General features: G+C 35.3%; 1 protein-coding gene across 4 annotated transcripts in view; it reads left to right on the forward strand.

The window, feature by feature from the left end:
* Positions 1-12,548, forward strand: part of SETD3 (SET domain containing 3, actin N3(tau)-histidine methyltransferase) — a 110,003-nt gene that overhangs the window by 65,283 nt on the left and 32,172 nt on the right. The gene's annotated exons all lie outside the window — the stretch shown is intronic.

The following is a 12,548-nucleotide window of genomic DNA, read 5'->3' on the forward strand; positions in this document are numbered from 1 at the left end:
CTTTGTATTCACATGAGTGGCATATGGAAGAGGATGCAAAGAAATTAAGGATCTGTCCTTATTCTTAAGGATTCCCAGTAAAATCACATAAGGATGGATGAATGGTTACAGAAAAGTGGAGGATGGGGGGTGGGAAGAGGCTGAGCTAGTGACAGCCTCAGGCGTCTGTTTGTAGTTTTCATAATGCAATTTAACCCCTTCCCTCAGATTAATTTTATCTTCTTAGTTGTTTTCAAACAATAAGCTTATTTATAAAGTATAAATATCTAGATTGATCTATAAAGTTGATAGAAAATAGCTTTAATTTTGTTCTCCAAATTAAATTTGCAACTCAAGAAAGGTGGATTGACTGTGAGACTTCCTTTAGTCACTTTTAACATGCTTTAATAACCTTCAATATACACACATGATTTGCTAATCATAAACAAATAGTTTATGCTCAGTCCTGGTGCTAATTTCTAAGAGATGAGAAAAGTGTAAGGATTGCTTTTGTTCTTGAGGATCTCATAATCTACTTAAAATAACAACTAACATATATGAAAAAAAAATTAACAAAGAAATTAAATAATTCTCAGTGGTGTGTAGCAGTCTATAAGCCCTCTATAAAAACTGCAATGGAAAGGATCACTGAGGTAAAAGGTCTTTAGGACCTTTAGGATGTCTTGGAGGATAAGGTAGCATTTGAATCATGGATGAGGAATGGAGATACATTTCACTTGGGGTTGTAATCTCAGTCATTTATCGAATAGTTAACATGTTTGGCACTATTCTAGTATAAGGAGAAAATATGAGTGATTGTATTCCAACTAAATCTTTTTGGGAGATGAATAAATTCAAGAGTAGGCTCATTATTTCTCAATTTGGTTGAAACATTAAATACAAAATAGGGAAATTATGTTCATTTAACTAAGAATAGAGTTTCTTAACTGACAAAATCAATGATCTAGAAAAATTGAAGCTGGAAAGAAAATATTATTTTTTCATAGGTGTATGGAGTTCCAGATGGTGAAGCAGATTTTTTTCCTTTTTCAGAGAACTCATTCAGTGCGTAGCTATAAATTCACTTCTACAGTGGTCTCCATAGCATACATAATCTTAGGTTTATCTAAACTTTACAGTGTATTTTGTCACTTATTAAAGAGGTAGAATTATAGCTATTTAATCAAATTTGGATCAAAGGACTTTTCTCTGTCACAAGCAAGTTTATGAACATATATCATATTTAGAATAAGTTCTCCGTTCTCATCTATATTTTACAAGTATGGGCAACCAGTGTGATGAAAATTAAGAGGAACATATATAAAATAAAATATTACCCCTCATTCAATAAAAGTTTGTGTGCCTACTATGTGACAAGCCCTGTGTTAGGAACTGTAAGTAATTTAAAAAAGAATAAGATATGGTCCTTACCCTACAAGGATCAGGACTGTAAATTTGAGCAAGGTTTACTACCTTCTTGTACTCCTTTTCCCCATATCTAAAATAAAAGAATTGAGCTGAATCATCTCAAGTTCCTTTTAGCTCTAATTTAGCTCTTTTAGTTCAGTAAAACAGTGATTCTCAAATACACTACAAGATATGATGTAGAGGTATAGTAAGAAAGATATAAAGTGCTTTGGTAGTCCCTAAAAGGCAAAGATCAGTTTACTTCTGACTTGGAGGATCAAGGAAGACTTCATAGGGGAGGTGTTATGTGAGCTGGTCTTTTGTTTATAGAGAAAAAGATTGAGAGGGAAACAGGAACAGGGTGAGCAAAGGAATGATAATAGGAGAGGATATTGTATACTCTTATAGATCTTGAAAAAAGAGGAATGTAAAATAAACCTGGATGTTAAATTTCATAAAGATCTTTAAGGATCCAAAGTCATTTACCCTTGATAAAATGGAACACCATTCTCCAGACTAATTTGACTACAAAATATTTGTATGCTTTAAATGAATTGATAGTCAAATATAAGGATAGAAATTGTCTTTTGTGTTTTTATTGCCAGAGTCTAGAATAAGTACCTTGCCTTTAGTAGTCTCTTAAATAACACCAGATTATTCATAATCTACCTGTGCAAAGCAATAGGATATGAAGACAAAAGGGAAAAAAGAAACCTGTCCATGTTTTCTGTTAGACATAAGGTTTATCCATGGCTTCTAATAAATTCTTTGCAGAGATTTACTCAATGAAATACATCTGTTGCTCTAGGACTTTCTCACATTAGTGTGTATGTATCAATGTGTATTTGTTAAAGTTTATTGACATCAGTGACTGCATATGATAGCCCCCACGATAAAATGGCAAGGGGAAATAGAAGTTACCTACGTAATTTCTTATTAAGTAATTTATGTGAGAAGATATCATTATTATCAATATTTTTTCATGATACCTCTATTCACATCAAAAGGAACACAGTTTAGGAAACAGTGTAATGAATAATAGAGAGCCAATGAAGGTCTTTGGGCAAGATAACAAGAGCTCTGCTTTAATCTGGCAACTGTACTTAATGTAGATTTTTCTGGAGACAGATCAGAAGCCAGGAGAACCTTTTATACCAGACTAGGTTACCAGGACCCAAACTAAAGTGCCCAGAGTTGGCTTCCAGCTATATCTCCCTCTTCTTTATTTCCTGTTCAGTGCTTTAGTTTTGTTAGTGTTTGTTCTTTCTTAGACACTCTATCTTCCTCCATGCCTAAATTCATTCTGTTCCTTCACCTTGCAAATCCACCCTCAAGGAATTTATTCTATAGTAGAAATAAAATATACATGTGGTGAGGATCAGGGAAAAAATTGTGTGAAATATAGCACTTGCGCCTTGATTAGAGTGTAAGATTCTTTGTGGAGAATATTTTTCAGATATGGAAGCCAGTTTGTGAATAAACATGGATACAGGAGTTGGAGAGTGGGTTGGGGAACAATAAGTGGCTCATTTCAGCTAGATGACAAAGTATAGGAAAGGAAATGATATGAAATAAGTAGGAGAAGGTAACCTGTGAAGAGCTTAAAATACCAAACAGAAGAACTGAAGATTCTTGAGAAGAGGAAAAATGTGGTGATACATATCCTTTAGGACTATCATGGCATCTTATAAAAAGATGGATTAGAGACATAAAACTTGAAAACAGGACTATCATTTGGAGAATATAATAATAATGTAGGTAAAGGAAGAGAAAGACTTGCACTTGGTCCTGGACCAAGTGAATAAGTGAAGAGCTTGATGTGATGTTATAAAGGTTAGTTTGGCAAGATTTTGCAATGGATAGGATAATCAGGATGAGGTGGGGTAAAGAATTGAAAACAATTCTAAGATAGTTATCTGTGGACACAAGGGATGGCATTTGGCCAGTAGTGTCATGTGGGCAGCATTCAAATGCAGAGAGGCTGTTCTCCAGAACAAGCAAAGGTTCCAGACACTGACTAGGGTATCCCTTGACTAATAATAATAATAATAATAATAATAGAAACTGGTGTTTCTAAAGTGCTAAAGTTTCTGAAGAGTTAGGTGCTATTATTATCCCCATTTTATAATTGAGGAAACTGAGACAAACAGACTTGTCTAAGGTCGCACAACTAATATGTGTCTAAGTCTAGATTTGAACTTAGGTCTTCCCAACTTCAGGTCCAACTCTCTATTCATTGTGCTACCTAGTTGTCTTATATGCTTGGGTATCTCAACAGTAACAGGTGCTAACTGGAAGCTTTGTTGCCCACTACCTAGTTCCAGGTGGTATTCTTAGGCAACACTCAAGGGTGACATACTTAGGGAGAGAGACTAGGTGGCATACTAAGAAAGAAGCAGATTCCAAAGTAGTAGAAGTAGCACAGAGAAATTATTAAAGCAATTATTTCAGATGAAAGGGGAGCCTGCTGTTCTGTCAGTCTGAGCCAGCAAAGTTTCCTTGCTGGTTAATCATAGCTTAGCCTAACATAATCTACTGTTGCTCAGAATCAAACCCAATTAATCAGTCAACATTTATTGAATACACACACACAATGTCAAGGACCAGGAATATAAAAAAAAAGAGGCAAAAGACAGTCCCTCAAGGTGCTCACAATCTACTGGGGTGACAGTATGCAAACAAAATATATACAAACTATAAATTGGAAATAATTAAGAGAAGGAAGACACTACAATTAATTGGGGTGGGGAGGAGCTTCCTGTAAAAGACAGAAATTCAGTTGGGCCTTGAAGGGAAGCCAGAGAAATTAAGGAGAGAGAGTGCTCAAGGTATAGAGGAGAATTAGAGAAAATGTCTAGAATTGAGACAGAGTGCCTTGTTAGTGTAACAGATGGAGGTCAGTGTCACCGAATTGAAGAACATATATTAGAGAGTAAGATGTAAGAAGATTGGGAAGTTAGGTGTGGGCTAGGCTATGAAGGGCTTTGAATTCCAGCAGAGGATTTTGTATTTGATCTTGGAGGCAATTGGGAGCCTTTGGAGTTTATTGAGTAGGGAAGATGATATATGTGGTCATACCTATACTCTTAAGAATATCAGGTTGGTGGCTAAATGTAGAATAGATTAGAGTGGAGAGAGACTCAAGGCAGGCAGATCCTCCAGCAAGCTATTGAAATAGTCCACATGGAAGATGATAAGGGCCTATACTAGTGGTGGCAATATCGAAGTAGAGAAATAAGGATATTTGAGAGATGTTGCAAAGGTAAAAATGATAGGCATAGGCAACAAAATGGATATGGGAAGTGCAAAATAGTGAGGAGTTAAGGATGATTCCTAGGTTGTGAGCATGAAGGACTAGGAAGATGGTATTGCCCTCTATAGTAACAGGGAAAGTAATAAAAGGGTAGGCTGTGGGGGAAAGATAATGAGTTTTGTTTTGGCCATGTTGAATTTAAGATATCAACTGTATGTCCAATTTGAGCTATCCACAAAGCAGTTAAATGCAAGAGTAGATGTCAGTAGAGAGGCTGGGGCTGCATAAGTAGATTTGGGAATCATCAACATCTAGATAATTAAATCCATGGAGGTCAGGAACGATCTCAGATTGGAAGTGGGGGTAGGATGCAAAGCAAACAGATTTTCCTTTGGATCAGATTACATTTGGAAGTGCTGAAAACTTTCAGATCTCTATCCCAGACTGACCCTGAGATCCTGGAAAAGTGTAACACTCAATACACCCTAAGAAAGCAGCAACAAGACCAGCCAAGACCTTCCCTCCAAAAGTGTACAGAACTAGTCCTGTCATCAAACTTGAAGTCAGAAAAGAGGATGGAAGAATAAACAAGCAAACACATAAAAAAAGGAATTTCACAATAAAAACTATTATAGTGACAGCTCAAGACACAGACTTAGAAGAGAATAATTTAAAAATATCTACTTATAAAAGCCCAAAGAAAAACAATGTGGGTAAAAATTCAACTAAAGTTCTTAAAAGAGATAAAGTAAGAATTTTTAAAAGTTTAAATAAACTTTTTGTCATTGAAACTAGGGTCCTAGAGGGAAAAATTAGAGAAGAAATGAGAGCTATGGAAGGAAGAATTTAGAACAGAATTAATAGTTTCACACAAGAAATACACAATCTCGCCCAAGCAACAAACTCCCTGGAAATTAAAATGGACCAAGCAGAAGGCAGTGACTCTATGAGGGAATAAGAAATAGTAAAACAAAGTTAAAAGACTACGAAACTGGAAGAAAATATATATCTCATAGGCACTTCCCCTCTCCCATCCCCCCCCCAAAAAAAAACCTGACCTGGAAAAGAAGAGAAAAATATTTTTAAGAAAATCTGTAGATTACCTGAATTACATAGATATATTTCAAGAGATTTTAAAAACAAACAAAACTGCCTTGAGCTCCTAGAATTAGAGAGCAAAGTGAAAATAAAAGGAATCCTTCTGAAAGAAATCATCCAGTGAAAATTGCCTGGAACATTATACCCAAAATCTAGAGCTTTCAAGACAAAGAAAAAATACCATAACCAGCCAAAAAGAAAGAATTCCAAATATCAATGAGTCACAGTCATCACCTAGGATTTAGCAGCCACCACTATAAAGGACTGAAGAGCTTAGAATGTTAACTTCCAAATGGCAAAGGATATAAACTTAAAGCTAAGAATAACTTACTTTACACAATTGAATATAATCCTAAGTGGGGTGGAAGTTTTGGTAAGAGGCCTTTCTCTTGAAGGCCTCCATTCCTAATGAAGAGACAAGAGAAACTTTGAAATTCAAACACAGGAGTTAAGAGAAATATATTAAAATAATAATAATAAAACACAATCATAAAATACTAAACAACAATAAATGGCTTACATTCTAATGTGGGTAGATTATATATGTTCATCAGGGTTAATAGAGAAAATTTTATTAGATGAAGGCCTAGGAGTGGTTCTGATATGAAAAAGAAAAATAGAAAAGAGAGGGAAAAGGATTATACTGGAAAGGGAAAGGAAAATTAGAGGGAAATTATCCTACACAACCAAAGTTCATAAATAGTCATCTCTACAAAGAGAGGTTGGTGGTAGAGAAGCAGCTGACACTTGAACCTAACTCTCAAATGAACTGTTCAAAGAAAGAAAAATCTCTCTCTTTCTCTCTCTCTCTCTCTCTCTCTCTCTCTCTCTCTCTCTCTCTCTCTCTCTCTCTCTCTCATGCATATGCACACATACATACATATCTTGGTATAAAATTACATCTCATTCAATGGGAAAATGGGAGATGAGAGAAGGGTAGTTAAGGATAATATTCATCTTGAGCAAAACAAAACCTTAAGAATGTGCAAAAGTATTAGTAGTTCTTTTAGACTTGGGGAAAGAATGGGAACCCCATGAATTGAGAAATGGCTTAACAAATTATGGTGTATAAATGTGAAAGAACATTACTATGTTATAAGGAATCATGGAGGAGATTCAAAGAAATCTAGGAAACTATGAAGGTGATATCAAAGAAATCTGGGTAGACTTAAATGAACTAATGCAGAGCAAACAGCCAAAAGAACAATTTATTTGCTGACGGTAATAGTGGAGACAAACAACTTTGAAACAATTAAGGACTCTTTTCTTCATTGTAATCACCAAGTATGATTCCAGAGCACTAGTGAAGAAATGTGCAAAGTACAGTCAAACTTTTTTTTTTTTGACATAGCAAATGTGGAAATTTATTTTGCTCTACTATACATGTTTGAGTGGTTTTGTTTTTCTTGAATTCTAAATTGGGAGTGGAGGAGTGGAGAGAAAGCTGATGTTTTTGTTGATTTAGAAAAATACATAATTTTTTTAAAGGAATAACTGGGGACAGCTAGTGGCTCAGTAGATTTGAGAGCCATGCCCAGAGATGGGAGGTTCAAGGTTCAAATGTGACCTTAGACACTTCCCGTGACCTGAGGCAAATCACTTAATCCCCATTGCCTAATCCTTACCAGTCTTCTGCCTTGGAATCAACGCATAATATTGATTCTAAGATGGAAGGTAATGGTTTGGGGAAAAAAAAAGGAATAACATGTATACTCCAGTAATTGGAATGATGATGCTAACTTAAAAATATTTGGAAGAGAGAAGGTTTTAATGGGAAAAGATAATAAGTTTTGTTATAGAAATGCTAAGTTTGAAATGGATACATGTAAGTATATAGTTGACTTTAGGAATTTTGTTGTAAAAAAGAAGAAAAGACAGAAGATGATAGTTTTGGGGTATTTTTAAGTATAGTGAAGACTTGGATATGTCTGTATGTAGCAGGGAAGTAGCCAGAATAAAAGCCAAAATTTAGGATGAGGAAAAAGATGATTGAAGACTTGGATGACAAAGATGACACGGGCATGAGCAGAGGAGTTGGCCTTAGCAAGAAGGGACCTTTATTGGCGGTTAAAACTGATAGCAGTAAAGTCTGAGGCAAAGTTCTCCACTGAGGGAAGACAATGGGGTAGGTGATTTATCACAGGATCTCAGAATTTGAGACTTGAAAGGGAACTCAGGGACAGATAGTTCAACCCTTAAATGGAAGGAATTCCCACAAGAACATACTTGACTACTAGTTATTAAGCCTCCTCTTAAAAACTTCAAGAATGAAGAACTCACTACATTTGCAGAAAGTGCATTCCACTTTTAGATAGCTTTAGTGGTTGGGAATTTTTTTTCCTGACATCAAACCTGAATTTTTCTCTTTCAACCTTTATCTGTTGTTCTTGGCTCTTCCCTCTGGGTCCAAAAAGGACAAGTCAAATAATACCTCTTCTATATATCAGTCCATATCATACTTGATCATTATGTCCTCAAATCTTTTCTTCAGACTAAAACATGTCTAGTTCTTTCAGCCAATCCTTCTCTAGACTCCAGCTTATAAGGGTCTGTCTTTTATCTTTTTAAATAAATGCCTTTCTTAAACTAAGATTCCCGGACCTGAGCACAGTGTTCCAAATGAAGCCTGATGGGGACACAGGATAGTTGGATTATTATCTTCCTAATTCCTAGAAGACGTGTTCCTTTTAATATAGCCCAAGATCTTGGAGGCTTTTCACACTGCTGATTCATATTAAGTGTGCAGGCCACTAAAACCTTCATATATTTTTTAGACTATCTAACCAAACCTTCTTCAGTTTATTTTTGTGAATTAATGTTTTGTACCCAAGTTCACAACTTTACATTTATCCTTAATGAATTTTTGTTAATAATTTAGCGTGTTCTTTTAGTCTGTATTTCTGTCATCGTTTGTTAAAAAGAGAAGGTTTGAAGCAACCATTATGGATGGTACAATAAATGTTGAATTCAACCAGTATTGAATAAGAGGTTGTCATCAGCAAGATCCCAATTTACAATTAGCTCACATAAATCTGTAGTGTACTTGGTCAGAATAGTTTTATGACTTTCTCCAGTGGCATTCAGCAGCTATAAAATAAAAATCAAGAAGACAAATAGTCTTCTATTTGTATATGAATATTGAGAAGACTTGGGGACAAAGGATTTAAGGGTAGAGGATAATGAATTGGTCATTGATAGGGGAAAGGCAACAAAGTAAGACCCTAACAGGCATGATGAACTAAGAAAAAAGCAAAGAGTCATGAAATGATTTGAAGTTATGAGGCTAAAAAAACATGATCAAGAGGATTATCATGATATTATAGAAGAGGTGGAAGGATTGGTGATTATTATCAGTGAAATCCATTGTTCTGATCATGGCTATGTAACAGTTATGGGTGACTAGATCTTAAATCCTTTACTCCCTTGCCACACAGGGGAGGGAGAAAGCTCTCCCATTGGACTGCTGGGTGGAGGGGTGGGTAAAGTAAGAAGTGAACCCAGCAAGTGTAGAGAGGGGGATGGGGGAGTGGCCCAAGTACTCAGGTCCCCTCCAGCTCTGCCATCTGTGAACCGCCCACCTTCTCCCTTTTCACTCCCATTGGGCTGCTAGGCAGAGATGTGAAAAAATGTCATCAGGTACAGATGGGGAGGGGAGCAACCTGAGTCCCTATGCCTTTCTAGTAACAAACTCTGGAGGTGGAGGGTGGGAAGGGAGGGTGGCCATGTGCCCACAGAGAGTACTTTGCATGCCATCTTTGGTACCCATGCCATAAATTCACTATCATTGAACTAGATGTTAAAGTAAGAGAGTCCCTTCCTTCAAGGAGCTTGCCTTCTTGGTAGAGAGACATGTATACAGATGTACAAAAAGTGGTTTGGAGTAGAAACACACTTAACACTTGAATTAAGCTTTTGATAGGACTGTCAGAAGTAGAAATAAGGGGAAATATTTTGCAGGTCCAACAAACAAATTTATGCAAAGGCAGAAGTCACCTTTGATATTTAATTGATTTTCTAGGTCCCAGATTAGATAATTAACCAGAGTTTGGATAATCAGTGTTTAACTTTCTTTCGATTATTTTTCCTCTCATTGGCATCATTGTAGCCATGGGACAAATTGTTCTTCAAGATCTGTTTATTGTACTCTAATCCAAAATAGGGATTTATAAATAAACAAAAATACCTGCTCATATCCTGGCTCTAATATTACCTATGTGACCTTGAATGAATTATAATTTCTTTGGGGCTCTCTTTCCTCATCTGTGAAATGAAAAGGTTTGCCTAGATGATCTCAAGCTCTGAATTATATTACTGTAATATTTCCTGATGATTTCAAAAGTCAAAGCTTATAAAGGATTGATTTGCTCCATTTCAGAGTTAAATGTTGATAATCATAAGTCTCCCCTTGTAATTCCTTTTAAAAATGGTCTTATTCTCAGATACTTCCTAGTTGTGTGACCCTGGCAAGTCACTTAACCTCCATTGCCTAGCCCAATACATATTATTGCTTCTAATGCGAAAGGTAAGGGCTTAAAAAAATGGCCTTATTGTATTTTTATATCAGTAACATATGCCAAGCATTTTCAGAATTACCAAGTTTATATCCAAGGCTTTAATAAAGAAGAAAAACTCTGGCCTTTCAGTACTGAAAACAGTTTATTTATAAAAGTAGTATATTTAAATATGTAGTTGAGTATTCCTTAACCTGTTGTCTGTTCCAGAAAATAAATGACTAAAGAAGGGAACATACATAATGCTTTCCTCTAAGGAACAGTTGAATAATGACATTTACAAGACATTGTACATATAAACATTTGTGTGTATGTTTACATATTAGTTTTCAGTTACAATGCAGAAGAAATTTTTTTTTTAAGTTTGTGATGATTTTTCCTGGACTCTTAGCAATGCTAGCAAGAAAAATTCAATTCAGTTCTGAAGGCTTTATCAAGAAATTTGGAAATATTTTGGCTGAGGCAAAAAAAAAAAAGTACCACATTGCTGTAAGGAATTATTCCTAGGCTTATTGTTATGCTGGTATTCTTTGACAGTGATTGTTTATACAAATTTTGTACCACATCTTTCTTTATTGATAAGAAAAAATATATGCTTTCAGAATAAGAAAGAATTATTGAATGTACTCCAGTAAAATTTTAAATTTGATCATGGCCAAAAACTTTATCTTAAACATTTCATTAGGAGTGTCAGAGAGAAATGTCAGAAGTCAAGGAATTTCAGAACTGGGAGAAACCTAAGAGAAAAGTTGTCCAGACATGGCAAGCCTTTGTTATTATTTTTAGCCAAAAATCTCTCCAAAAAGTATTACTACTATCAAAACACACTATCCTTGGGGACAGCTTATAGCCCAGTGGATTGGGAGCCAAGCCTACAGATAGGAGGTCATAGGTTCAAATCTGGCCTCAAACATGTCCTAGCTATGTGACCCTAGGCAAATCATTTAACCATCATTGCCTAGCCCTTACCACTCTTCTGCCTTAGAACCAATACATAGTATTTATTCTGAGAGGGAAGGTGAGGGTTTAAAAAACCAAAACCAAAATCCTTGCACTATCCTGAATTACATGCAAAAATATAAAAAGTGTATTTTTTCCCCTAATACATTTACATGTACAAAATGAACAAAACAACCACTTAACAGTAATTTTTTAAAATTTATTTTTCATCTTAACTGTTTAATTACAAAAAAGCAAATGTAATTAAATAATGCATGTTACCATCGTATTAGAGTTATGAACTAGATGTTCTGTAAAAATCAAGAAGGGAAAGGTCATTCATTACTACTAGAAGAATAAAGGAATGCTTTATAAAGAAAATGATATTTAGGTTAGACTTTAAAATATGAAGAGGAATTCATGGTGTAGAAAAGGAGATTCTCCAGTTGAAAGGGATCTTAAAGGGAAGGTAGTCCAATAGTAATGGGCAAAGTATGAAGAGCATCATGGTCAATGATAGGGAGGTGGGAAAACACAGACTCGATAGAGGGATGGTAAGTAATCCATTTTTGGTTAAAGTATAGAGTTCATGAAGGTGGAAATAGTATGAGATAATTGTTGGATATATGTGATGATGATGATGATAGAATATGCAGTGCCTTGAATTTTACATAACAGCTTTTAATGGCTTTTTAGAAGAGACATTAATATATACTTAGAAAGAAGATAGTTCTGATTCATAAAGAAGGATTGAGGAAAGAGGAGATGATAAGATGTTAGAAAACTATTACAATAACTAGAAAGGCAGTATAATAAAAGTAGTATCCATGAGGAGGCGATAAATAGGAAATATTTTGGTAGGACAGGAATTGGTAACTGATTAGTCTGAAAGAAGAAGAAAAATAAAAGATAACATCAAAGTTTTGAACATGGGAAACCGAATGGGTGGTATTAGCACTGTTTGAAATATGAGGTGGTTTTTTAAAAATCTTTTATTTAATTAATTAATTTGGAGTATTTTTCCAAGGTTACATGATTCTTATTCTTGCCCTCTCCTCCTCCTTCCCCCCTCTCCCATAGCCAACAAGCAATTTCAACTGGGTTTTACTTGTATCATTGATCAAGATGAGGTGGGCTTTTTTTAAGAGAAAAAATATAACCTCAGTTTTGGATATATGGTTTGTGTGAATTGGCAGTATAACATACAGATGTGGATATGTAGTTCAGGAGGGAGCTTGAGACTCATCTGTATTTGGAATGATATTTTGTTCCACTGCTGTCCTAAGCCAGGATTGGTTTTTCAAATGAGCATCTGTCAAATGTAATAGCAGACATATTTTCATTCAAGTCATGCCTTAAAT

This window comes from Monodelphis domestica, chromosome 1, assembly GCF_027887165.1.
Source record: "Monodelphis domestica isolate mMonDom1 chromosome 1, mMonDom1.pri, whole genome shotgun sequence".
Taxonomy (NCBI): domain Eukaryota; kingdom Metazoa; phylum Chordata; class Mammalia; order Didelphimorphia; family Didelphidae; genus Monodelphis; species Monodelphis domestica.